This window comes from Caretta caretta, chromosome 10 (genome assembly GCF_965140235.1).
Source record: "Caretta caretta isolate rCarCar2 chromosome 10, rCarCar1.hap1, whole genome shotgun sequence".
NCBI lineage: Eukaryota > Metazoa > Chordata > Testudines > Cheloniidae > Caretta > Caretta caretta.
The window spans coordinates 64,195,934-64,221,679 of record NC_134215.1 but is presented as its reverse complement, the minus strand read 5'-3'; the positions used below and the strand labels follow the sequence as shown (position 1 = coordinate 64,221,679).

The 25,746-nt window shown below is 39.4% G+C and overlaps 1 protein-coding gene across 14 annotated transcripts in view; it reads right to left on the bottom strand.

Annotated features, from left to right (window-relative positions):
* The window catches only part of SEMA6D (semaphorin 6D), a 289,642-nt gene extending 264,291 nt beyond the window's left edge, over positions 1-25,351 (bottom strand). For 10 of the 14 annotated variants that reach the window (XM_075133095.1, XM_048866514.2, XM_048866525.2 and 7 more), the window contains exons 1-3: positions 25,220-25,351; positions 17,630-17,758; positions 14,071-14,148 (exon numbers count right to left, since the gene is read on the bottom strand). The gene's annotated coding sequence lies outside the window, so the exon portion shown is untranslated. Of the gene's footprint in view, positions 1-14,070; positions 14,149-17,629; positions 17,759-24,975; positions 24,993-25,219 lie in introns of those variants that run through there. The other 4 variants (XM_048866515.2, XM_048866517.2, XM_075133097.1 and 1 more) reach the window with 3 other exon arrangements.
* Positions 25,352-25,746: the final 395 nt, after the last annotated feature.

Sequence of the window (25,746 nt, the reverse complement as noted above, 5' to 3'; positions counted from 1 at the left end):
GCTCCCTGAGTCTCCTTTCATAAGACAAGTTTTCCATTCCTCGGATCATCCCAGTAGCCCTTCTCTGTACCTGTTCCAGTTTGAATTCATCCTTCTTAAACATGGGAGACCAGAACTGCACACAGTATTCCAGGTGAGGTCTCACCAGTGCCTTATATAATGGTACTAAAACCTCCTTATCCCTACTGGAAATACCTCTCCTGATGCATCCCAAGATGACATTAGCTTTTTTCACAGCCATATCACATTGGCAGCTCATAGTCATCCTATGATCAACCAATACTCCAAGGTCCTTTTCCTCCTCCGTTACTTCTAGTTGATGCGTCCCTAGCTTATAACTAAAATTCTTGTTATTAATCCCTAAATGCATGACCTTACACTTCTCACTATTAAATTTCATCCTATTCCTATTACTCCAGTTTACAAGGTCATCCAGATCCTCCTGTAGGGTATCCCTGTCCTTCTCTAAATTAGCAATACCTCCCAGCTTTGTATCATCTGCAAACTTTATTAGCACATTCCCACTTTTTGTGCCCAGGTCAGTAATAAAAAGATTAAATAAGATTGGTCCCAAAACTGATCCTTGAGGAACTCCACTGGTAACCTTCCTCCAACTTGACAGTTCACCTTTCAGTAGGACCCGTTGTAGTCTCCCCTTTAACCAATTCCCTATCCACCTTTCAATTTTCCTATTGATGCCCATCTTATCCAATTTAACTAATAATTCCCCATGTGGCACAGTATCAAACGCCTTACTAAAATCTAAGTAAATTAGATCCACTGCGTTTCCTTTATCTAAAAAATCTGTTACTCTCTCAAAGAAGGAGATCAGGTTGGTTTGGCACGATCTACCTTTTGTAAAACCATGTTGTATTTTGTCCCATTTACCATTGACTTCAATGTCCTTAACTACCTTCTCCTTCAAAATTTTTTCCAAGACCTTGCATACTACAGATGTCAAACTAACAGGCCTATAATTACTTGGATCACTTTTTTTCCCTTTCTTAAAAATAGGAACTATGTTAGCAATTCTCCAATCATACGGTACAACCCCTGAGTTTACAGATTCATTAAAAATTCTTGCTAATGGGCTTGCAATTTCTTGTGCCAATTCTTTTAATATTCTTGGATGAAGATTATCTGGGCCCCCCGATTTAGTCCCATTAAGCTGTTTGAGTTTTGCTTCTACCTCAGATATGGTGATGTCTACCTCCATATCCTCATTCCCATTTATCATGCTACCATTATCCCTAAGATCCTCTTTAGTCTTATTAAAGACTGAGGCAAAGTATTTGTTTAGATATTGGGCCATGCCTAGATTATCCTTGACCTCCACTCCATCCTCAGTTTTTAGCGGTCCCACTTCTTCTTTCTTTGTTTTCTTCCTATTTATATGACTATAGAACCTTTTACTATTGGTTTTAATTCCCTTTGCAAGGTCCAACTCTACTTGACTTTTAGCCTGTCTCACTTTATCCCTACATATTCTGACCTCAATAAGGTAGCTTTCCTTACTGATCCCTCCCTTCTTCCACTCCCTATATGCTTTCTGCTTTTTCTTAATTACCTCTCTAAGATGCTTGCTCATCCAACTTGGTCTACAACTCCTGCCTATGAATTTTTTCCCCTTTCTTGGGATGCAGGCTTCCGATAGCTTCTGCAGCTTTAATTTAAAATAATCCCAGGCCTCCTCTACCTTTAAACCCATAAATTCTTCAGTCCAATCCACTATTAATAGATACTATTCCAGCTCAGTGAGGATCAAAAATTATTTGCTCTCTGGAAGAGTTCTGCGGTGTAAGACTTTGCTCCAGGTGGCTGCAGAGAAATAGGCAATAAGTAGGAGAATTTCATATAGTTCTTTCCAGGGTGCATTTGTCAACAATTAATTTATTAACAACTTAATCTATATTTCTTTCACTCAGAACCACATTATTGTAAAGCCAAATTAAAGGAACAAATTAGATGAACTGCAGCCCAGTTAGTACCTCCTTATGCCACTCATGCTGGCTCCTCGTGTCACAGTGTGGGAGAGGACGCAGAGAATTGTTACATTCTTTATTTACACCAGGTGGGTGGAAAGAGATGGGAGTCAGTGGAGCCTTTAAATTCTAACTCTCCCAATGCACACAGCAGCATAACTGTACAGGCATATCAGGCAGTGTATGCATATGCTGTGCTGGTATAGACCCAGAGCAATTTACTTCTCTGGAGCAGCTGGGAGAGAGATTGTGGTCCTCCAAGTCACAATTTCCCTCCAGAGCAATGCACCAAAACCTTTTTTACTGAGTAGATCACAATGTCACAATCCAGCCCTAAATAATAATAATAAAAAAAAACACTTTCACAGATAACACTAAGCACTGGTATCAGCATGTGCACCTCCACTGACTCCTGTCAATGGACATGCACCCATTTATGGACTTGCACCTACTTCCTTTGGGAATTACTTAAATATTTGCTGTATAATTTCCTTCCTAGTAGGCTAAGAAATGTGTTATATAACAGCTGAGCTGTAGCACCTTGCACTGACAATTACTGGCTTTATAACAGCAACTGTTACCTCTTTATTCACCTCCGTTCTTCTATAAATGTGCTTCCTCACTAGCTCATATCAAACGATCTCTAAACAGAGAAATTAGAACTCTGCTGTTTTGCTCACTGGGTCTCCGCAGTGGACAAAACGTTAAAAGGCACCTGTTGATTACATGTAAAGTATAGGACAATAATTTTGATATTTTAATCTGATCTAAATTCTTATGAGCTCTTTTTATAAATCAATAAATACTGTGACAACCTTACTAAAAATTCAGAAGACTCGCACATATAAAAATTACTTGTGTATTGCTAAACAATCCATAGTGCCAATCTTGGTCCCAGGTTACCACAAAGTATGGTCACGTAAGCCCCAGAAGACTATGTAAATTGGTTGAGTACTGGGCTGATAAAATCTTGAGGAAGTTCGGATAAATGTGCAGATGTGGAGGAAAAGGAGCCTCATCCCTACACCACAGATGCCTACTCCCTTTCTGCTCAGCAGCCCCCTATGTACCTCAAACCTCCCTCTACCTCCCTGTGGGAGTTACTGTTCTCAAGGGGTGGATTTACACCAGTGCAACTCCAGCAATGTGAAAAAAAAATTGGCCAGGTTCCTTCAACCTCAAATATACGTGGATGCATATACAAAGTAAACCCCAACTATCCACATTATTTGCGGGACAGGTCTGAAATTTGAAAAATTCGAAGCTACACAAATGCTTTCAGATGTCAATTGTATATCCTCTGCTTAGACTTTACAATGACCTACACTTGAGAAAACCCATAGATATGGACTGGAAATCAGGCAAAAACATTTAACAGTTAGGGTAATTAACCATTAGAAAAATTCACCCAGAGTGGTGGTGGATTCTATGACACTGACAATTTTAAAATCAAGACTGGATGTTATTCTAAAAGACATGCTTGAGGAATTATTTTGGGGAAGTTCTACAGCCTATGTTATTTAGGTGGTCAGACTACATCAGGGATTGGCAACCTTTGGCCCGTGGCCTGCCAGGGAACACCCCTGGCGGGCCAGGCCAGTATGTTTACCTGCAGCATATACAGGTTCGGCTGATCGCAGCTCCCATTGGCCGCAGTTCGTCCTTCCAGGCCAATGGGGGCTGCGGGAAGAGGCGCGGGCCGAGGGATGTGCTGGACGCCCTTCCCGCAGCCCCCACTGGCCTGGGACGGCGAACCGCAGCCAGTGGGAGCTGCGATCGGCCGAACCTGCAGACGCAGCAGGTAAACAAACTGGTCCGGCCCACCAGGGGCGTTCCCTGGCGGGCCATGTGCCAAAGGCTGGGGATCCCTGGACTAGATGATCACAATGGTCTCTTTTGGCTTTGGAATCTCTGGATCTACATTGAGAATTATTACCCAAATTTGTATTTTTCTTTTGTATATAATTATGTGTGCGCATGTATATATGAGAGAAACGTAAACAATTAATTATGTATATATGTGTAGACACAGAATAATTAATGTGTGTGTATAGTATTGAAAACATTAAAACTAATTTTAGGAGGGGCAGCATCATGCCAGAAGAAGAATTACCACTTACAGACAAACTAATAGCCTTTGGGAGAATTGCCAAAATATTCATTCCATAGTTAAAAGTACAATATAGAAGCATTTTAGGATGGATTATGTGGGATGCCTGTGCCCACAATTTTTTCATAATTCCCAGGGACTTATTTTTCTCTTCCACTCCTTTTATTTTAAATGCTCCAAAAAATCTCTTAGCACTCAAGCGTTTAGCAATATGCGAGTTCCTCATAAGCTCCTTCAGCAACTGTAATATCATCAGGTATTCAGTAAATGAATTACAGCTGGCCAAAGAAAAGGAAATAATCAACACTCCAGGCTATAGCTAATTACATTTGATAAATTTCAACCCTTTATGATTTTTTTTCCCAAAAGAAAGATCTGATTTTGAAATTGTAGAACAATTTTAATAGTCCTCACCCAGTTTAGAGAATGAATTTGATATGCATCCGTATATTTGCTATAGTAGCCTCATTTTTAGTAATTAAATTCTGCTCAGACTTCACATAGAATACAAAAAAACCTTCTGATTTAATATTTTTACCAAAATATAGTTTATAGGATTTAGATGGAGCTGATTTGATTGTTTAACCCTCTTTGAATAAGAATTTCTGCAGCCACCAATTTCTGCTGGCTTTAATCGGGTCTCAGAGTATATAATAATATTCCTCCATTTATATGCTGTCTTTCATCCCCAAAGATCCTGAAATATTTTACAAACACAGAACTATATACTCCCCTGTGCATATGCAACACAGAGAGATGAAAGGCCCAAATTACATAAAGGAGGCAGGACACACATTATACAGCTGTTTGGAAAAGGGATAAAGAATATTGAATCCAATTGAAACTGTAGGGGAATGTAGACAGATAACCCAAACTAATATTTGGCCTGGTCACTGGTCTTAATATCCCACTACTTGCTAAAGGTGCCACAAGATTTTTAATGGCTACAGGTGTTCAGGACCTTATTTTTACATATCCAAAACAGAGCACCTTTGGCAGCACAGTGCTCCTTAACCTTATGCTGAGGCATTGATTCAAGATATGATTCAGTCTTCACTGTCTCTGTTGAATCATCTGTACCACTTTTGCAGCATGCATATGTTCTTCAGAAGTCTCTTATCCAAATGCTGATGTAGCCCTGCTTAGATTAGAAGATATGATGGAATCAGAGCACAAGACACTATGGAAAATAAATACTTCAGAGTAGATAAATGCAAGGTAATTCACTCTGGAAGGAATAACATGGATGACTATTACATATTTCTGGTGTTCTAATTGAACTGCAGCCACACAGGAAAAAGACCCTGAGTATCATTTTCGACAGCTCAATGAAAGCCTTCGCTCAATGTTTAGGGAAAACATTTTTTAAGCAAATAAAATATTAGGATGTAAAATGAATGAGATTAAATCAATATTTAACATACTATAATGTCATTCCACAAGTCAACAATATAAAAAAGTAGAAACGAGTTCTAGAGATAGGTGATAAAAGTGATCAGAGGCATGGAAGAAGTATTTAAAAGACTGGGAATATTTATGAGGAGATGAAGAGTTTGAGGGGACATGATCAAATTATACAGAATAATGAAATCATATAAGGCAAAGCAGGTATTCCTATTTATAATACAAGAAAAAGGGGAGATTCAACTAAATTGGAAGGGAAAAAAGTTAATACAGACATAAGGAAATGCATTTTTTGCATACTGCACAACTAACTTGTGGAACGTATTATCACAAGACATAACTGAGGCCAAGATATCCAGAGCTGTGACTGACTCTCTTACCACTCTGCCTCAGCAAGTGTGAGTTTTGCTGACAACTGGATTGTGTGTCAATTCCTTACCATATCAATCTGTCTTCCTCACCAGCAAACTCCTCAAGGCTCTCCCCATCCAAACCTCACCTAGCAGGTAAAAGTCACTCTACTCCAGCCTCTGAGATGTTTCTCTGCAATGCACAGCCCCTACCCTACTGTGCATTCTCAGAAGATATTAAGTTTGCCACTCATTAAAGATTCAGTACATCACAGGTTATTAATTTCACTTTCCACCCTTCCCTTCAAACAGAGCACTGAATTGGTTTATAGTAAACATAAAACAAACAAAGGATGTCTTTGTCTTACAAGTCAGGAAGACCTCCTGAGGACTCAGTCTCCTGCATCTCTTTGGGATGCAGGAGCCATGTTAATTCTCAGCGTCTCATAGACTCATAGATATTAAGGTCAGAAGGGACCATTATGACCATCTAGTCTGACCTCCTGCACAATGCAGGCCACAGAATCTCACCCACCCACTCCTGCAATAAAGCTCTCACCTGTGTCTGAGCTATTGAAGTCCTCAAATCATGGTTTAAAGACTTCAAGGTGCAGAGAATCCTCCAGCAAGTGACCCGTGGCCCATGCTGCAGAAGAAGGCGAAAAACCCCCAGGGCCTCTTCCAATCTCCCGTGGAGGAAAATGCCTTCCCGACCCAAAATATGGCAATCAGCTGAACCCTGACCATGTGGGCAAGATTCACCAGCCAGATACCCAGTAAAGAATTCTCTGTAGTAACTCAGATCCCACCCCATCTAACATCCCGAGTTCAGGAGCAGGATTACCCCTGCTGGTTTAGCTTGATAGCTTTGTTTTCTGCCAATACGTAAATTGAGGTAAACCCACATTCCTTAATCTAGGACAGACTTATTTATCACCTTTACTTAGGCAAAGCTGTCTAGTCAAACATGTTCTAGTAACATCTAGAGGGAATTCATGACTTTACATATACCATTAACACACACATTTTGCAATATTAATAACCAGCATGTTATTAGCTTACATACAATAATTCATAAGAAATATTTTGTACAAATATTATTGCAATAGTGTGTAGTGTGTGAATACCAGGGTGCCTACGGTCACAGATTCAGAAAAGCATTAGACATTTAAATAAATAAAGGAGTGTACCCACAGATACCCAGGTCTGGTTTAAAATATATATATATTTAATATATGAAGGTATGTATTCCCTCAAGGTCCAGGACCTAAACTAACCACTAAGTGATGGGGATTAGGATGAAACTTTCCCTTAGAACAGGTTATTTTATTATTGCCCACTATGGGTTTCCTTGAAACTTACCCAGAAGCCTCTGGTAATGGCCACAGTCAGAGACTGGATACTAGTCTGATCTATAGCAATTTGTATGATCACAGATGCGTATATATAAACACACACACACAAACCTTTTTATACATATATATATATACACACACACACACACTTTTTTATACATACATAGACACACGACAGCCCGAGTACCAGCCACTAATTTGCTTCTATTACTACTGTATCAGTTTGTTAGAGCGCTAAAGTATGCTTGCATGAAGTGTAACTGAGAATTGTTTACATACAGTAGCCACCAATTTTGTACATATAGTACAGTCTTTAACCCTTCTGTCAAGGTTTTCTGTCTCCGCTATGGTTGTCACCAAAGAGAGAACAACTAAAACATTATATCAAGTAAACAAACTTCTATTTCACACAAAAAACAGTATGACTAATGCTCACTGTTCTTTCCCATTTGTCTATTTTTGAGAGGAAGGTTAGACTTTATCAAAAGAAAGTTGAGAAGACTCAATAATCTCAAGCAGGTTTCCTTTAAGACACAAATTAATTATAAGATATTATAATGTAATTTGTTAACATTTATTTAAAGGCAGCTTTTTGTATTCCCAGAAAATGAAACAAAAACCTTCTTACTAGAATTTTAATAAGCCTTTGATTTCTTCTGTAATATTTTACAGTAGTCTGTAAGAAAACAATTGGAGAAGAACAGATGTTAAAACCTCTGATTATAGATCGTTTTGGGTTTTTTTTAGTTAAAAAACAAACACTCTCCTATAAAACATGGCTTATTACTTTTTTTCCTGATGCAATCAGACTGATCCTGCACTTTTTGTATACCCAAAAATTTCACTAAATATCATATTAATGTATTGTTTGATGTGATGTTTTATACTGAAAAAAAATCAGGTACATTTAAAAAAATTCTTTGTACATTGTTAGTAAAGCTTTTTTCAGTCATGCTAAAAACAAATTGGGCTTGTAGTGCATTATGGTTTCTGCCGGCTTTCAACTTCAAACATATAATTTACTCTAAGCAAAGCTAAACGAAGAAGTAATTTATGGATACTGTATATAGGAAAAATGCACTGGGACTACTGACTATGGTTGCATATGCATTTTGTGGTTTGATGCTTCTGTTAGCTATTACCTCACTGCATGCTAGTGTCAATATGAATGAAGCAAATAGCTTTAGAATGCAGAATGTAAATGTATCTTTTCTTACGAGCTGCCATTGATACCAAACGTATCAAAATCCCAAGTAAATCCCAGAGTACAGCTCTTTTAGGATTTTTTAAAAATTACTATTTAGTAATTGCAATAAGATATCAGGTAATGCATTTCTAAAAAGATTATTGCACTACTCAGGAAGTTAAATTAGCTCTCCCTTCATCCATAATATGCCTGAAGTGTATATTCATGCCTCTGAAATATACTCCCTGTCATGCTTTATTGTTTAAATATACATTGGCTATAGAAAACAAATACATAATAATATTAAAGTGCCCAAAGTTATTTTGTTTTGTTTTTCTGATCATGGTACCCAATGGATAACTACTACTTCTGAAACACCCTTATTTAGCATTTATTAAAATCTATTTAAGTATCTTTATTGTTTGACTACTGACTGACTCAAAATAAGAAACTACAGCAGCAGTCCTAAATTTGTGGTGTGTCCAGGACATATGAGTAGCAAAGACTCTGCATATGCAAAAGGAGAAAATGCAGCAATAATTCTCCTTCAGGAATTGTAAATGCATTTTTGAGGGGGATGGCAGAAGTAAACTGCGTGATTGTGAAAGTTGAGAGATTGACAGCATGGATATGTGAAGGTCTTCCCACTGTAAAGCAGGAGTAATCCCATTGCAGTCAATGGAATTACTCTGATATAAAACCAATATAAGGCCTTGCCTATACACAAAGTGGTATCGATATGAACAGAGTTTGTCTCTACACAAAAGCTGCACTGGTTTAACCAAAATCAGTTCAAACCAATTTAGCCAAACTGGTAGAAACCCATGTGGACAAAGTTATATTGGGTTGAGAGAGGCTACATCAGTTTTGCTTGCACCTGTAAGTTTACTGGTGCAAGCTAAACCCATAGAAGCCAGGTTTAAACTAATATGAGTAACCACACAGGGTTCTGCACCAGTAACAAAAATGAACAAGCACACACACAACTCTGTGTATAGGCCAGGCTAAAATGTGCATTTTTAAACTGATGTATTTAACAAAATCCTGTTTGACCACTGTTATTGGGTTAAACCCAGCTTTATTAGTAAATTTAATGGTACAAGCTAAATCAATAAGACAAATTTCAAACCCATATAAGAGAATCCACACAGGGGTTTGCACCAGTTTAATTTTTTTAAAAACATGTTTAATTAAATCAGTGCTTTTGTGTGCAGATAAGGTCCAAGTGAGAGGATACTCAGGCCCTGAAATCTGCATTTATGTACAACACAGGCACTGCAGAAGCAATGGCAGTGCACGTTGCCTACGCGATCTTGCCAATGTACACCTCCACTCTATTTCCAACAGATCAATCTCTGACAAAGTGTATAGTGTACTGGGCAAATGTTTGTGCCAGTTAAACCCACTACAACATGAACAGTTTGTTCAGGCCTCCTACACGGGTAAACAGTAACTTGGTTGCAGAAGCATTTCTTCCATTGTGGGTAGCAAAGGGATATGACTCTCCTCCCCCCATTCCCCACAGTCTGTATGAGTCTAAAGGAATCATTCTCCTGTTCATTCTGCTTGCAGTGTATTTGTGGCACAGCATGAAAAACAAAGGAAATTTCTCCTGTGTTTCTTAAATATTGGCTGTCTCTGTGATAAAACTCCTGAGTGACACCTTTGCCTGGTTTCAGAGTAACAGCCGTGTTAGTCTGTATTCGCAAAAAGAAAAGGAGAACTTGTGGCACCTTAGAGACTAACCAATTTATTTGAGCATCCATGAGGATACCTGCTGAAACCAAGGTCATAGTGAAGTCTGCAAACATACTGGCCCTGGATGTACATTCTCATTCTGTTTTTTCCCCCCTCTCAGCCTGGCAAATGTTATAACCCTTTTTACTAGACAAATTAGTCTATAAGAATAAAATAAATAACCTCACTGCAACATACACACTTCAGGCATATAGTGGAGATTTATACAATCCATGTCATACATCCTTAATGGTTCTTACTTTGAAATTTACTTTATAGAGTATACTTGTTTTTAATTCTGGTTCTTGAAATATTCTTCTAAACAAAGCTACAATGTAGAAACAAACTGTCTGGATGTAAATTAGAACAAATGAGCATTCATGAAATGCAAAGTCACATAACTTTTCCACCAAACAGATGAGCAAGACAGGAATTCTTTTAGCTGCACATAGGTGGAGCCCACTTTAAGTACAGATTTTACATCAGTTTAAAGCAGGGGAGGCCTAACTGTGGCTCGCAAGCCAGATGCTGCTCTTTTACTGTTAAACTGTGGCTTGCCGACCCCCCACTCCCGCCCCATTCTTCACCTGCCAGACTGGGGGGAGAGCTCAGGACCTCTGCTTTGCAGTGGGGTGGTGGAGTAGGGGCTTCTGCCCAGCAGCAAGGAGGGTCTCGGGGCTTCAGCAGGAGTGGGGCTGAAGCCCCGAGCCACATCAGGTGTGGCTCTCGAACTTCTGAAGATTATTGTATGTGGCTCAGAAGGTCAGTAAGTTTGGCCACCCCTGGTTTATAGGGTTCCCCCCACAACACACAAATATGGCTAATTCTAGCAAGAATTTATTTAATGCAGTGCCTATATGTGCTCCTGAATTTGCAGGTCAAGGAACATGTATGTCATTTTCTAAGCTGGATCTAAGTTTAAAAAAAAAAAATTAAGGAATTCCTGGTTAGCCATATATATGATTTTAATAAGGATACCTGCTGAAGAGACTGATTCTATCACACTGCTTTATATTTGTACTTGCAAACAATCAAAGGAAGACTGTAAAAGAAAGCATTTTAACACTTATGTTAATAAAAATGATTGCTGAATATGCTGGACAATTCCTGTCACATGAATTTTTATTAAGTCAGTAAATAAGTATGATCAGTTAATTAATGAAAGTTCTTTATGAGAAATTAATACTAATTGTTTCCAAAAACATTATAGACTAGTTCAGTAGTGTAATGAAATATTGATCACCAAACAATTGTTAATTGAAACCTCTTGAATCTTAAGAGTAATTACATAATGTTCACTTTCAATTTTATTTGTTAGTTTTTTAATAGTTTGCAGATTAACACCTATGAGAATATTCTATAGATAGCTCCAGGAATCTATTGAGACCCTTCACATATACACTGAGTGCTACAAATGGCCATTGAATACAAGTAATTTGTTTCCAAGAAACAAGCTGAAATGTCATGCAATTAACATGAGAGAGACAAACTCTACTCTGTTTCACAGGTGCAACTCCCATGGGTCCAGCAGTTCCCTTTACTTTGGGCCAAATCATCAAGCTGAGTTGCACAGATGTTTGCGGCTAATTAGTTCCTACTTCCCATTGTGTCTGCATTAGCTTGACTAGCTGTAAGGACAATAAGACTTTGTGAAGAAGAGGCACAGATACATGCTAACCCTCCTCCACTGCAGCAAGACACAGAGCTGTTTGGAAGTGGTTGGACAAGGATTTCATGTAAATTAAGCCCCCCTCCCCCAGTCATCCATGAATTTTGGGCAGCCCCTCTCTCCCAGCATTGTTAGTGCAGCCCCAGGGCAAAAGAAAATCTTGTGGAGCAGCAACAGGGAGAGGAAATTTGTTAGTCTCTAAGGTGCCACAAGTACTCCTTTTCTTTTTAGGGAGAGGAGAGAATCTTCATCCAGGGAACCTAAGATGTATTTGATTAAAAATTAGAGCTATCTGAGGTGCACTGGGGAGATAGCATGGGAGACTTGCTCATCCTCTCTTTTCCCACAATAGGCCACTTTCCTCTCCCTTTTCCAGACATGGCAGCCAAGTGGAGGCAGCCAAGGGACAGCAAACTTGGTCCACTTAGTCTGCCCTGTGCACTGACTCAGCAAGGGAGGATTCAGCTCTTTATGAAAAAACTAGGTTAAAAAACCCACAACTGGTTATCTGGAACACAGGACTTTATACAAACAATAATTATGAAAATAGTTGATAGACATTTTAATCACATATGAAACTGACAGAGGAAAGAATCTTGCCTTTTACCTGTAGATCACTTGCTTGAACCCAGCCAGGCTGATTATTATTTTTTGCACACACAGAGTTTAAGGACAGAAGGGACCACCATATCACATAGTCTAACTTCCTGCACATCACAGGCCACTTCATCCCACCCAGTTGCCCCTGTACTAAACCCAATAACCTGATTACACTAAAATATTACAGCTACAGAGGCGCCTGAACTATTGTGTGCCATAAACAGAGAATAGACAAATAAGAGCCATAAACATACTCCACAGACTGCTATAATTAAGAAATTTTCACCTCATTAGCAGGCTACACGAAATATACATTAAGCTCAGAGTAAAACTGATTGTGAGAACTGTTCTGAGAAATAAGATGAATCAGTGCTAGAACTTGGCCCTAGCTCCACTCCCTTTGTACATGGGGATTTCACCCAAGGTCTACAATGATTTTCCTATAACGTAACTCCAAACATAACCTTTGGGAATTGCTTCAGGGATTCATAGCAGCCCTGTATTAAAGTCTGTAACTATTCTGAAAGAATGAATAGGGTCAAGGGAATGGATCAGATTACATCAAGTGTCAGGTGTATATAAAAAAAATCCCCAGGAGAGGATACACCAAGATACTATCTCTACAAGGTCTTCTCTCTCTCTCACACACTTCATATTACCTCGAAAGTTGCACTATACAATCACTGCACTAAGTATATTTTTGAGGAACAAAGTGTCAATCTAGCAAGTGCACTTAATATACATTTCTTCACGAAGTGCTGTCTTTTTTCTTGGTTAGCAGAAAGCACCCTTCTTTAAATGGGAAAAAATTCCATAGTCACTCACTCTCCCTTCTGAAGGCACATGGTACACAAGGTTTAAAAGAGGCAGAGGAGGAAATTATGGGACTCCTTTTCTTAAACACTGGCAGCACATCGCTGTATCTGATGACATGAGCATTCATGTCTGATGAGACCTTGAATCTATTTTGTCCCGAGAGATATACTTCAATAGTTCATATTGAACTGCAGTGACACCTCCTGGTAAGAGACTTTTGCAGCTTGTGTTAGAGAACTTTCTTTGGTATTCATGCATTTTTTGGCGAAAAGGCAACCATGAAGTCCCCAACCTTGGCATCAATACATTGTCTTGAATACTAGGAAGAAAGTTCTGATTTATAAGTAGTATTGGCACTTCAGAATCTCAGGAGTTGAGTTTAAAATACTCCAGTATCATTCTTTAAGGTCTCTAGATTTATTTTACAAAGGATTTGCTTTCTTTTCTTTGAAAAGATAGCTGCAAAATTTAATCAGCTAGCACCTTAATTCATGCCATGAATCTTGCAAAGTGTTTTTCACAATTCTCTATGAAATATTGTCTATTTATCAAGATCTTACATTTGTACCCTCTATGGATTCCTGACTAATAGAGCTGGCAACTATTTTTGGGAGGGATTAAATTACAATAGGAATTCACATAGATAACAATATTGTAAAACTGAATGTGTCTCAGAAGGCACAAGATGTATCAAAACCTCCCCCCCCTTTATAAAAACCGACGAGTTCTGTATAACGTGCTAATGCTCTGGTATACAGAACAAACACTTTTAGGTAGATTAAGTGGACAGATTAGGGATACTATTTAGATAAATAAAACAGTGCTGAAATGAAATTAACTATTTCTAATACTAAAACGTACCGTGGGCTTCATCCTGCAGACGTACCATGAGGAGAGGGATGCCCATTGACTTTAATGAGAACGCCATGGCCAAAGCTCCTGCAAATTGGTCCATCAAACATTCAGATTATGTTGATAATTGATATAGCAAGTTTGTGTGAAAGTTTAATGTTAGTTTTTCTTACATTTATTTGTACATATTTAAAGTCTTAAATTGCAGTCTGATTTTTCAGCAACAACTCCTATTCAGCATTTTCAAAATCTTGATTGCTCATGTTATAACATTTCTGCTCTGTCTTCTGTGGTTCCTTTAAACCATACAATTTTCTTTATATATTAAATGAGAATCGGAGGCTGAATTTTAGCTTTGGTTTCTTCTCTTTTTTTTCCCCTTTAAAGAGGTAATTACGACATTTTGAAGCTTTGCACATGCACAGACAATCCAAGAAAATTCATTTGACAGAAACAGGCTTAGAGAGTTGAACCGTCTGCCAGCCTGTAAAGCAGTGACAACACATTCAATCTCCTAGTGAATACACATCTGTTAAAAAGACTTGCAGCACATTAAATTAATGCATAGGATAAAAAGAAATCCACCATTTCAATTAAAATAAAACAAAAACATTAAATGTGTACTTTCTCCTGTCACATACAAAACTAAAGAGTCTAACTGGAAAGAAATTTTTAAAATTCTAAACACCAGCAAGGTAAATCCTAATTTAGTAATGAACTGCAATCTTTAGAAACTCCTCATTGTCTGTTAAAAGTGACGAACCATGTATGTGACGTTAGATGTGGTAAATTGATTATAACTCCATAACAGTGTTATTTTCCAAACCATACTGGTTTATAGAATTCAACTGCATTTTATTCTCACTCTACCTCACTCTTAAGCTGATGAATACCTACATACAAACCAATCTCTTTCTCTTCCCATATCTATCTATCAACATATGTACATCTCCCAATTGCGAGTAATGCAGTCAACTCAAACTCTTGTTGGATTGCTACTGAAATCTTCGTGCCGCCATCCTATCTCGTAGTCTCATTTTATTTAATATATTCTCTCTCACATACTGTCTATATCTATATATATACACACACAGATGCACACATAAAAAATTGCTTTTCAATGTATGACACCAAACCTTCAAGACACTCTGGATGGGCTCAGGAGTCTGCAGGCACAGAGTAACTTGAAGCACTGTAGCTAAGTATTGTAGGCAGAACTGGCAGTGATGCCTATAGTTAAGGTTCCCCAACACTTCTCACTATAAAGATGCTGTTTCCAGTTGCTTTGCCAAACTTTAACTGTTTGGTATGAAATTTCCTATGCTGGGTGTGTGCCCCAGACTAAATCTTTTCAGAAAAGTTTTAACTAAAACAGTTTAGATGTTTTGGAGAACAAGATTAGGGAAAATATACTTATACCTATATTAAAAATTATTATTACTGTTTCATTGAGAAGCTGTAGTACTCCCATGCTAGAAGCATGGCCTTGAAATTTAGTACAGGGAGGATATTGCCCTGGTGTCGACAATGTGCCTTTTGCAATTCCTGTGAAATTGCACATGCTTAGTAGAGACTTGTTAGTGTTTGGTAGATAGAATCTTCACAGAATATGTCTGCAACGACCCCATCCCAGTGGCTGAGCAGGCTCTCTCTTCAGTTGCTGCTGCTACTATGTCACCAGGTACCAGAACAAAGAGCAAGAACATTGTCTCTTCTGTACTCTTAGGGTATGCTTACACTGCAATTAGACACCCATGGTTGGCCCATGCCAGTTAACAGAGGCTCACCGGGATTGGGCTAAAGGGCTGTTTAACTGTGGTGCAGATGTTTGGGCTCAGGCTGTAGTCCAAGCTCTAGGACCCTGCTACATCACAGGGTCCTAAAGCCCAGCTTGCAACCCAAGCCTCAATGTCTACACTGCAATTAAACAGCCCCCTATCCTGAGCCCGCATCAGCTGGCACAGGCCAGCCATAGGTGTCTAACTGCAGTGTAGACATATCCTTACCGTCCCCCTTCTGGGGCCAGACAACATGGAGGAGGAGGTAGCCTGATTCATATACAGAGAGGAAAAAAGCTGAAACTGGAAGGGGTGTCAGCAGAGGGAGTAAACTGGGACAAGGCATTGGGAAGTAGGGTTGGAAGAAGAGGAGACTGGTACTAAAGTCAGCATGATCAGGGAGGAGAAAGTCATACAAGGAGGCAGGGGAGAACTTGAAATGGTGTGGGAGGAGGTGGGGAATAGAAAAAGACTAGGATTGTTTGGGAAATGAGACTGGGTCTGGGAGGAGGAGCCTGGGGAGAGAGGCTGAGACTAGTTGCCAGGATGTGGGAGGAAGACTGGGATGAGAAACCAGGGAGAGCAGTGGGCAGAAACAGGGGTAGAAGGGTCTGTGCCCACTATAGAACATTCCCTTCCAGAGCCCAAATGGAACCCAAGATTTCTAAGTCTGATCATTCCTCTGCTGTCAGCAAATATCTGTGAATCCCATTGACAAAGCGTATGTCTCATTCCCCTCTAGTACTGGTCCACATAGTAGATAATCGACTACTGTTAACAGTTATACCATTAGAACAAATGGCAGAGGTCTATGAACAAGATGTAAAGGTTCCAACCCTGCTGATGACCCATATGGTGGAATTTCTATTTTTTTCACTTTGTTTTTCTAAAACCATAGTGAATTACACACAAAAATCAACATTAAAAGAATGCTAAAAAGAACTCAAAAGGCGGAATTATGAGTTACGATACAGTTTTTAATTACATGAACACATACTGTTTTTTCCAAACAAGATCCTGGCCTCTTTCGGTGCAAAAGGACAGACAATGCGCTGGGGATGAATCTGAGTTGTGTAATGAAAGAAGTTATTGTCTGTAGTATCTGTGCTTCATTTGTCGCAGCAGTTGAAAGGTGTGTAGTGAAAAAGACAGATTGCAGGAAAAGAAAGGTTGGTCAAAGCAGTAGAATGTTGCCCTGAAGTACCTTCCACTGCCACAGAGCGCCTATGCGATGGCAGGCAAGACATTTAAACCAAATTTTTCACAATTGGTCACTATTTGTATGTTCATTTTTGGGGTGACCAACATGAGACTCTAGAATCTCCAGAGCTGCTGGGCACTCATAGCTGCAAGTGAAGTTAATGATTTGAACATATAATGCTAAGTGCTCTAAAAATCAGGTCATAGGCATTTCAAATTATTTGAAAATAAAATAAATTAATATTTGTGAAGCACCAAAGAAAAGCCCATCATGAGGTTTGAATGTGGGGGGGGGGGAGGCATGGGGCAACACACTGAACAATGGGGATAAAACAAAATACTGAATAGCTATTAATTAAGTGAGCACCATCCATCCTGTGTACTGAATAAGGAAGGGGGGAAAATAGTATGTGATAATGTAATAGAAGACTGTGTTGTGATGCATATGCACAAGAGGTTAAATTAAGGTTGCACAGGAAACCTTCATTCTGGCATTTCCTAACTTTAGAGTGCTTGATTTTGCAACCTTAATGTTCTTTTAACAGTTTTTGTATGTAGTATATATTACAATATCAAAAGCTAAAGCTTACCATTTTGGGATTTTTCTCATTTCTAGCTGAGATGTTCCATATCAATCTTCTGCTTTGTTCCATACTTGACTTCCCCTCACCCAGAGATGATTTTTATTTTTTCCCCAAATTTGAGAGAAATCCATTTACCTGTTTTTGAATTATGGAAAGGTGAAAAAAAAGTGATTTTTTTAAAAAAAAACATACACAATTTGAAAATGGCTGATCTGTACGATCTGACATTTTCAGGTTGGCTAGCTCTGACTCAGTACTGGGTACTTTCATTACTTGCCAAGGGGAAAAAAAGAACACCCAAACAACAGATATAAACATTTTTTAAAAATTGGTTTTGTGCATGCATGGTAGCTACAACATCATCTGCTCTGCTGAATTAGCACTGTAGTTAACAACCATGGTTGTAAGTTTTCAACATATTTCTCTGTAGGAAAATCAGAAAGCAGGAGGATTCTGTACTGAAATTCTTATGCTCCTGTGGAGCTCCTGAAGGTTCTAAATAAACTTCACAAGCCTAAAAGCCTGGTATTGTATTACACTTCCCAGATAATCTGCGTGGCTGGAGGCCCAATCTCCTCCTTCTCCCCTATACAGAATCTAACACCTGGGAGCACCATCTGTTGGGTTTTGAGAATAGTGCTGTAGAGGCACCCGACTCCTCCCCAAATATTCTGTATAAGAGAAGTGAGATCTATCCCTGAAGAGACCCATCCACATGTAGGACTAGCTGTCACAATCTGGCCCATGGAATTTAAAATGCAAAACCTTGTCTTCATAGAATATTAAATTAAAAAACTTTAATGCTGTAAAGTTGGGGAAAGAAAGTGTTAGTCTCATAGTAACACTCTTTGGGGTTAGTGAGTGAGTAGGGGGAAGGAACAATAGGTAGGCGAACTGTTGAATTAAAGGAAAGGGTATTGGAATTATATTGGATGCACTGGGGAAAGGACTTATTAGCTGATGAGGCTGAGAATTGATAAATTTGGAACGGGTCTGAGAACTACATTGGATGAGGGAAACTGAGAATGGAACTGATAAACTGGGTGAGGCTGGAACTGAATTGGGGAAGGGGAACTGAGAATATAATAGACTGGGAAATGACAGTGAACATTTGATTGAGTGAAAGGTGATGCAAACTCAATAGACTGGGAGTAAAGACAGAATAAATAAAATAGAGGAGAGGGACTAAGATTGAAGCAGATTATTAACTGATACCACAAAACTGATGGTAAGAACATCTGTGCCCATTTGTCTTTGTGGATAAAACTTAGAATCTTCAGCTTCAAGAAAGACTCCTTTGCTACTTGAGCTAAAGGAGTAACTGCACTAATTAATAACATTAGTAGGCATTTATCCTTTATGTTGACCACTCACTTAAGTGGAATACAACAAACTGAGAAAGCAATAACACTCTTCCCTTCAAGGGAAGCTTGTCCTTAGCAACTAAAGTCTGTGTTTGAAATCTAGTATCTTTCCACCCCACAAGGTAACAAACAGGAGCTTTACACCACCAAAAAGGGGAGATTCCTAATGTTCCAATGTGATATCAACTAGCTTGTAAGTCTTGGAACATCCCAAGATATCAGACTTCAAAGTTATGACATATTTCTTCCCTCCCTAGCTATTTTTTAATTTATAAAATGTAATAAAAAGGTTCTCATTCCTTCTGCTTCTCTAAGGGTAGTTTACATTATTTGAACAATAAACCAAAGCCGAATCAGCAGCAAAAACTCCAGCAAAACCCCTTCCATGATAACTCAAAAGGTAGGGCTTTCCCCACTAGAACTCAACCACCCATAAACCACATTTCCGCTGTCAAACTCACCCTAGTCAGACATGAGGGGAAAGGATGGGCCTTGCATAGTGGCCTGCCAATCAAGAATCCCAAACTACTTCAGACCAAAGATAGTGCTTCTACCACAACTGAAGGCTCCTCATGGAAGAAGCTCTATCACCAACCCCCTCTATGTCAAATAAAAGAGAATACAGCTCATGTGTCTCTGCTGATCAAAGTATGGCAGCAGTCTCTCACATAGGAAGGCCCCACACCAGTTGGGGCTTCACAGATTAAAGCCAACATCTTAAAATCCACCCAGAAACTAACAGGCAGGCAGTACACATCATGGAATACTTGTGTTCTGTGCCCTAATTAAAGTATACCATTTACTAAGTGGGCTGCTGTATTCCGAATCAACTCAAATTTCCAAGTTAACCTGAAGTGTAGCTCCATTGCAAGAATCTAGCCTCAAGATAACAAAGACATAAAACCCTGCAGTCAGACCCACACCCAAGAGAAATGGTTGCAGGTACTCACAGACTGCAAACTTGAGTAACAAATGGCCAATGCCCTCACTGAATAGATCATCCTTGTCACAGCATTTGGCTGTTTCCTGCAGGAAACATCACTTTGGTTTTATCTGGACTGAGCTTCAGCCAACTCTCATCCAAGATCCAGCCACTTCGAAACACTAGGGTAGTCTTTCCACAGTTATGGTGCAGTCAGGTGAGACAGTACTACTGAGTTGAGGTGTTGTCAGCATATTGAAAGTGAGTAATTATAGGCTGTCGTGCTAGTTCTTCAATCAGCACCATACACAGATTGAACAAGATAGGAAACAAGATGCAATCTGGTGGAATTCCATGCCATAGCACCCTATGGAGTAAGAGCAATTGTCCCACCTTCTGAGAGCACTTAAGAAAATAATGGAGTCACTCAAGAGTGGCTCCATCTACTCCTACTGCAGTCTACAAACAAATCAATACCCCCCTTTGGTCATCAGTGTCAATGGCTGCCGATACACCTGACAATATCAGCATAGACATCCAGTCTTTGTTCATCCTCAGATCATTTACTAATCCCATCAGCACAATTTCTACCCATATACCAAGATCTGTAGCCAAAACATCAAGGAAGTCTGAGGAATCTAAGTACTTAAATAGTTGTCTCACCACCAGAAACTTCTCTTAACTCATAATAGAAGATGTCATACTGGTCAATAATTAATCAGACTGATAGCATCAAGGGTTGGTTGTGAAGCAAATGTTTCACAGTTGCCTCCTTAAGAGACCACCTGAAGGGAAACATTGACAATTCCCACCAGCAATGGACCCTGTACTTCCTTACTACCCTTTATCATACAGGAAGGACAGGCATCCAGAGGACATGTTTGATTAGTTATAACTTTTTTTTGCCTTCTGAGCACTGTGCAGTGAACTAGTAGCAATGAAGACTGTCCAGCTTTACAAGAGGGGATATGAAAAATAGACATTTTTGTATATCTGTCTAAGACATTTTGAAAATAGATTTTCTTTAAAATACAAGGCATATGCAGAATACTTTGGATGATAGCATGGTATGAGGTTTTTATTGGCACTTCTTCTGGATAACCTGCATACGTCACACATGGCTTATTACTTATGATTAATGTGACCACTATAAATTGATGCCAATGAAATCCTGTAACTACAGAACATCATCATGCAGTCTCTCTCATATATACACAAAAGTAGGTATATAGCGTTGCTGGCCAAAATCTGAACTGACATTACAAAATCTTTACTGTTCACAATATCAAAATAAAAATCCTTATAATGGACAGTTCTAGCAGGTTCTTCTTACACTACTTACTCTTACTCTCTCCTCCAATTTCTGCAGGCCAAGATCTTCAAAAGTGACTTGTTACTTGGGGGGAGGGGCGCGTGGCTCTATTTTTGGGTGCCAAACTTGAGACTTTAAGGGGGCCTGATTTTTGGAAAGTACTGATAACCCATACTCTAGACTTCTCTCTACAGCAAATTAGTGTTTGGCAACTTAGTGTGCTGAAGATTCACATCCTGCCTTGCTACGCACTAACTCGCTCTGTAGACAATTCTTCTTCAGACCCCTTAGTATCTACAGATTGAGGCACCCAAAAAATCACAAGTCATTGTTGAAAATGTTGGCCTAAAAATATGGACCGCTTCCATTGACTACAGTGGGCTTTCAATCGAGCCCATACAGAACAAAAATCACAGTACGACAATAACTGTTTTAATAATACTCAAGCTTAAGTAGAAGTGAATTGTAAATGAAAAATAAATATTTATGTATAACAGTCCAAGAAGTACTGACCTAATCTTTCTTTTGCATCTTGATATGTGCAGCTAGGCAATGGATTACCAATATTTATATAAGATGCCCTTTAAAATTAGTACATAGCTTGAATTTAGAAAGGTCAAAGGAACAATCTTCATTCTATTCTCAGATAGTTAGTAAAACCTGACCTTCCCTAGTGTGTTATATGTTCTCTACTCTTACAAGATTTAATAAAGGCTGCTCCGTCCATGCAGCTTTCCCACACTTCTCAACAGAAAGTTCTATAACCTGAAGACGTTGGAGGTATTTAAACATAAATTTATGAGACAGGAGTAGACAAACAAAAGATTTAGAGCTAGCAGAGAATTCATTTCAAAACAATGGGTTTTTTATTTATTTCTGTTTTTACAGTGAATCCAAAATCAGAAAACATGTGAGCATCAGTGTACAAATAACTCTCTATTTTGGGGTCCTGAGAAGTTTCAGCAATTGCTTGTAGTGTAATGAATGTTTGTAATTCATTAGATTCTGTTTAAACATGCAAAGCACGCCATGACATCAATGATGTTCTCTTTATCTCAACAAATAGGCTATTACACTTAATATACTTCCAGTTAAGCCAGCATGGTTAAAATAAGTATTTCTTGTATATATTCTAATTTTAAATTGTGTATTCATATTTTAATAAGATTTAAATTAATTGTCACATCCCAGACAAGACCACGCTCTGAAAATTATCCCAATAAGCTTCAGAATCTTTACAGTATACTATCTATATATATCTTCCCCACAAACGTATCTTTGTTTATATAATTTTGCAAATGATAAAATCTAAATAAACTCAAAATTGTCATGGACAGACCCTTCATAGATTTTCAGTTTGTAGCTGTCAATCTTCTTACAGCTGCTACATAACAAAACAACAGTTCTTTTCTTCATGCAGACAAGCAAATTCAATAAACATTGGTAAAGGTTCTTTTACAAAAGAAAGAAAACCTGGTTTTCTAACAATCTATTAAACCTTTTCTTATTTACTTCTGAACTTCTACATGATTTTTAAATCATTCATGCAAGTTGTACATATTTTAATGCCGCATTTAATCAAATATGAATTTTGCAAAACATGAATCTGCTGATTGCTAGACACACATTTTGTTGACAAAAAGTATGATCAAGACTATTAATGAATAAATTCATTAAAAAAGATAGAGGTACTGACTTACTATTCACATTGCATTATAATTTGGAGTCTGGGGTACAGAGAATGCAAGTAGTATGCAAGGATCTAAAAGGGCCATTAAGGGTAGTCAAATTTATATTTCACTTTATCTCAATCAAAATCTGCTTGAAATGGTCCATGTTATTCTAAAAGAACAACAACAAATGTACAATAGAAAGACCAATGCTGTGTGCAAGAATATACAATCAGTGCTCTAAACTGAGGAGGACAATGCAGATACGATAGAAAGATGGAGACAAACTGAACAGTAGTTAGAAATACTGTTAAAGGTTGAACTAGGGACAGAAAGCTATGATGACAGGCAAACAAAAACATTTAATCAATAAAAATCAATGTGAAAAGGATAATAAAACTAAAAAATGAAAACAGATTGCTACTAAGAAGAGAAATAAATGGGTACATTGATGTGTAATTTATTTGAAGAAAGAGGAAATTCAGAAGTGACTTATAAAATGAAATATAAATATTTTACAGGAGCTAGATGTCTGTTTTATCTATCATCACTTTCCATAATCATAACACCAGTTCTATGTCATGGATTTTCCCTTTGAAATCAAGCTCTGAGTTAGAGGTTTTCATATAACTAACGTGTTTCTCCAGGGGGCTAGAAACTCAGCTTCAGCAGACTGGAGCACTTAGCAAGTCCGTCAAGTACTGTCAAACCAAAATACATTCAAGGCATTAGATATGTTAGAGTCCATTGGGATTTACACCCAGCATCACTTGATGCACATGAACAATTTAGTGTTGAGAGTTGTACCAGTTGCTACCAATTTTTTATCACTAGCATCTTGTTTAGATAAATCAAACCCCCTCTGTGGGGGAAGTAAACAAAGTGACCAGGAGTTGGAATTATAAACAGGAAGGGGAAACTGTATGTGTGAATACACTTACACATTATTTGAAAGGCATATATATATATATATATATATATATATATATATATATATATATATATATATATATATATATATGTGCATCAATATTGTATCGATCTATTCTGCTCTGGGTGCACATGCATTAGTGTTAGGAGTAGTTCATGTGGACACCGTGGGGAGAGTACACCTTTAAAAGCATGTCTATGATATATGGTAACATCTGAGAAGTGGATAACATCATTAAAAAAATTAGAATTTCTCAGCCCATCAAGTAGAAACTGCTGAGCACTCCAGCTGAGAGAATAATTGGAAAGTGGAAACATCCTGAACGAATTAAACCACGAGAGAAACCAAAGAAGGTAATATAGGTGCAAACACATACACAATGCATAGAAAGAAAAGCACATAGACTGTATTGTACATATTTGTGCTGAGACTTTATACACTAAATCTCGTATAGCAATATTTTAAAATTTAAAAAATTCATTATTAAACTGCCTCCCCCTAAAATGCTTTCACTGGCTATACAGAGAGGCTTTCACTCATCTGCAAGCGTGTGCTTCCTTTGTACGGTGGGAACAGGCTCTAAGTTTTACGCTCAGAGCCAGTAGCTGTCTAAATAAAGCAGACAACTATGATCATAATCCCTTATCTATCCTGAGATTGTTGTGAGGAAGTCAGTTTTATCCCCAGACCAATCCTTCTCAGCAAAATACAGAACCCTGCCATCTCCTCACGCTTAGAGACCATCAGCAGCGGTCCTGCCTCTCGGCCACTGGCACGGATGGAAATAACACTGCAAAACAATGAGCCAAGAGAAAAGAGACCCACCCAGAGAAATGCAACGAAACCGACCAAACCCAGAGAAAGAAAGGAACCCCCCCCCCACCAAAACAAAAGCCACGCACTCCTTCTCTCTCACACACAGAGGACTTTTTCCACGCACCGATTTCCCCCCACACACACTTTTTTTTTTTTTTTTTGCAAATGAAGCAAATCTTTCTACTCACTGACATTACGATCCAGAACCTATGTAACCCCAGAAGGACTGTGTGTGTGTGTGTCTCACCTCCAGACATTCTGCATATAGCTACTCTTTGAAAATAAAGATTAAAAAAAAAAAACAACAGGCACAAAAATAAGACACGGGCCAACTCACTCGCTTTCCTTCCCTCTCCCCCAAATCCTGAGGGGCAGCAGCTCCGCGTGCGAGCGATGCTCACCTCCACCCACCCACCCACCCAGGGGATGCCGCGTCTGGGCTGCAGCTCGCAGCCCCCCGCTGGGAAGCGCTCCTGTTTCCCCCGCCTAGGTCAGGGCGCCCGGGGAGCCCAAGAGCGCTGCAGCCGAGCAGGCAGCGCTGTCCCCGGCATGGCAGTCTGCTAGCGAGGCGGATGACTTACTTGGGGCTGCGGCTCGCTCAGGAAACCACCTGCTCCGGGCTCCGCAGGGCTCTGACAGCGATTATAGGGAGGCGGTGCAGGCTCAGCTCCCGGCACGGCAAACTCCCGGGCCGGCTCCCTCCCAGCCCCGGGTGACTCCACCTCAAACCCCACGCCCACCCCCCGCCTCCCGCCACTCCCCGCGCCTAACGCCCCGCCAGCGACCATTGCCTCAGCGCCCCACGCGCGCCTAGTAGCGACCTCCCTGCAGTTGAGCGGCCCCCGCACCTCACATGGGTTCCGGCCGCAGCCTCCGCTCTGGAGTGAACCCCAGAGCCTCCTACCGCCCCTCCTCTCCTTCTTCCACCCCACGCCATGCTCAGTGTCCCCTTCTCCCAGGGTCACCCCATCCTCCAGCCTGTGCCTCCTCCGACCCCGCGCCCCACCACAGAGCCTTTACTTCCTCCACCCCAGCGCCTCTGCCTGCTTCCATCCTCCTCTCTTCACTGGGTGGCTCAGTATGGCCTTCTCCCCCTCATCCCAGTATT